Genomic DNA, 3,393 nt, shown 5'->3' on the forward strand with positions numbered 1-3,393 from the left:
TCTATCACACAGGAAGTCTGTTCATGCCCCTTTCCAGTCAATCACTGTTCTCATCTTGCAGAAGCAATCAGTTTTCATTTTTAAAAAGACCTTTCTAAAATTTCATGTAAATGAAACCAAATAGTATTTACTCATCATGTTTTTGGGATTCATCCATTTTGCTGCATGTGTTGGTACTTTGTTCCTTTTGTATCACTGAGTAGTGGTTATAATTTGTTAATCCATTTTTCCCATTATGTGATGTGGTTTCCAGTTAGAGGCTACTGTGAACGAAGCTGCCATGAATATTCTTGTAAAAGTATTTTTGTAGATGTACGTTTTCTTTTCTTTTGGGTAAATACCTAGAAGTGGAAAAGCTGGGTCATAGGGCAGGCATACATTTAGAACACCCACCTTATTTTGAAATGTCTGTTCAAATATTTTTCCCCTCTCTTTGTTGGGTTGTTTGTGTTTGTATTGTGTTTTAGTTCCTTATATATACTTTTTTAAAAAGATTATTTATTTATTCATTTGACAGAGAGAGAGAGATAGAGAGAGAGAGAGAGAGAGAGAGACAGGCACCGAGAGAGGGAACACAAGCAAGAGGGGTGGGAGAGGAAGAAGCAGGCTCCTGGAAAAGGAGCCTGTTGTGGGGCTCGATCCCAGGACTCCAGCTCACGCCCTGAGCTGAAGGCAGACACTTAATGACTGAGCCACCCAGGCACCCCTAGTTCCTTATATATACTTGATATAATTCCTTGAATGGATATGTTTTACAAATATTTCCTCCTAGTCTGTTACTTGTTACCCATTTTCTTTCTTGGATAGGAAGTAGGATTTATTGGTAGGTGTGAGTAAGGAGGGGGTGATGCAGATGCTCTCAGGAGTGCAGGGCTCACCATTTGTCCAAGGGGGGCACAATTAGGCATGTCTTTGACCCCACAGCCATCTAGGATAAACTGCTTTTCAGCTGCTATGTCTTCAAATTCATCTGTATTAAACTTGGTAAAGCCCCACTTCTTGGAGATGTGGGTCACCTGGCCACCAGGGAACTTGACATTGGCCTTGTAAAGGGCTTCAGTCACATGCTTCTTGTTCAGCAGCTTGGTGTGGATGGACATGATGACTTGGCCAGTGTGAACCATGGTCACTATGCCTTTCCAAAGGCACCCCGAATACCTGTCTGGAGCATAGACTGGGGACAGCATGAGGTCAGACATGCATGTTCACTGGAAAGTGTGGTCTCCAAGGTCCCTTAGGACAACCCCTATGCAGCAACAGGCTGCATACACTACTGAGGAGGCCACTGTGTGCAGCCACCGCACACCATAATTTTCTTAATGAGGTTTTTGATGAGCAGAAGTTTTTAATTTTCATAGAATCTAAATTATGATTCTTCCTTTGATAATTATTATTTTTTGTCTCCTGCCTAAGAAACCTTTGCCCATCTGCAGGTCAAAACATCCCCTATGTTTTATTCCAGAAGCTTTATAGTTTTAGCTTTTACATTTAAATCTGTCATTCATCTCAAATTAAATTTTGTGTGCTTTGTGAGATAGGGATCAATGTTCATGTTCCTCCATATTAATAGCCAACTGTGCCAGCCGCACTTGTTGAAAAGACTGCTTCATCCATAGGATTGTTTTGGCTCTTCACTGAAAACCAAACGACCACATATGTGTGGATCTATTTCTGGACTCTCTATTGTGTTCCATTGAACTATACATATCTCTTTATACCCTCCTGTCTTGAAGACAGTTTACCAGCTTTATAGCAACTTTAAAGCCTTAAAGTTAGGTAGGGTTAAGTCCTCTAACTTTGTTTTTCTTTATCAAGATTGCCTTGGATATGGAATGCCTGGGTGGCTCAGTCGTTAAGCATCTGCCTTTGGCCCAGGGTGTGATCCCAGGGTCCTGGGATCAAGCCCTGCATCGGGCTCCCTGCTCTACTGGGAGCCTGCTTCTTTCTCTCCCACTCCCCCTGCTTGTGTTCCCTCTCTTGCTGGCTGTCTCTCTCTGTCAAATAAATAAATAAAATCTTAAAAAAAAAAGATTGCCCTGGATATTCTAGATCCTTTGCATTTCCATATAAATTTTAGTCAATGCCTATCAAGTTTTACGAATAAAGCCTGCTGGAAAATGGGACTGGGATTGTGTTGCACCTGTAGATCAAACTGGAGAGAACTGATGTTTGAACAGTGTTGAGTCTGCCCAGAAGACGAACAGTAGAGTCTGCCCAGAAGAGAGAAACACTTATTTTATTTAAGGCTTCCTTAACTTATCTCAGTATTTTCACAGCAGTTTTCTGTGTATAGTTCTTGTACATCTTTTCTTAAATCTATTCCTAAGTATTAAAAAAATTTTTTTTGCCTTATTATAAATGAAATTTTTAAAAAATGTCTTTTTCCAGTGGTTTGCTGCTAGTATATGGGAAAATAATTGATTTGTGAGTATTTCTCTTTTATCTTGTGGGTTTTTAAAAAAGATTTTATTTGTTTATTTGAGAGAGGGAGCTAGAGAGAGAGCACAAGCAGGGGGAGGGGCAGAGGAAGAGGGAGAAGTAGACTCCCCACCGAGCAGGGAGCCTGACGTAGGGCTCGAGCCCAGGACCCCAGGAGAATGACTTGAGCCAAAGGCAGCTGCTTAACCTACTGAGCCATCCAGATGCCCTTTATCTTGTGATTTTGCTAAATTCACGTATTCTAGTTGCTATTTTGTAGGTTACTTGGGATTTTCTACATTAAAAAAAAAAATCACATCACCTGTGCATAAAATTTTAGTTCTTCCTTTCTGATCTCTGTGCTTTTTACTTCTTTATCTTGCTTTATTGCCCTGGCCAAAACTTCCAACGAAATATTGAATAAATGTAGTGAGAGTGGACATCTTTGCTTTGTTCCTAATCTTAGGGGGAATGTGGATTCAATTATACTAAATATGGTGTTAGCTGTAGGTTTTTCATAGATGTACTTTATCAGGTTGAAGAAATTCCTTCTCTTCCTAATTTGCCCAGATTTTTTTAAAAAATGAAACATCCAAATGGTGTTGGATGTTATAAAAACAGTCATAGTTTTTCTTCTTTATGCCGTTAATGTAGTGAATCACATTAATGAGCTTGAGTGTTCAAACAATCTTGCATTCCTAGGATAAACCTACTTGGTCATGATGCATATTTTTGTGTATTGCTGGTTTTATCTGCTAATAATCTGTGAAGGATCTATGCTCATGAGGGATATTGGTTTGTCTTTTTTTTTTTCTTTTTGTAATGTTTTTTTGTCAGGTTTTAGTATCAGGGTAAATCTAGCACCATGAAACAAGTTGGGAATGTTCATGTTCCTCTATTTTTGAGTTTATATAGGATTAATATTATTTCTTTCTTAAATGTTTGATCAAATTCATAGTGAAACCATCCAGTTAT

At 39.1% G+C, this 3,393-nt stretch overlaps 1 pseudogene; it reads right to left on the bottom strand.

The window, feature by feature from the left end:
- Positions 1-1,216: 1,216 nt before the first annotated feature.
- LOC123777219 (small nucleolar RNA SNORA70) lies at positions 1,217-1,339 on the bottom strand (annotated as a pseudogene).
- Between the last annotated feature and the right edge of the window lie 2,054 nt (positions 1,340-3,393).

This window comes from Ursus americanus, chromosome 23, assembly GCF_024610735.1.
Source record: "Ursus americanus isolate L20-20 chromosome 23, mUrsAme1.1.p, whole genome shotgun sequence".
Lineage (NCBI taxonomy): Eukaryota > Metazoa > Chordata > Mammalia > Carnivora > Ursidae > Ursus > Ursus americanus.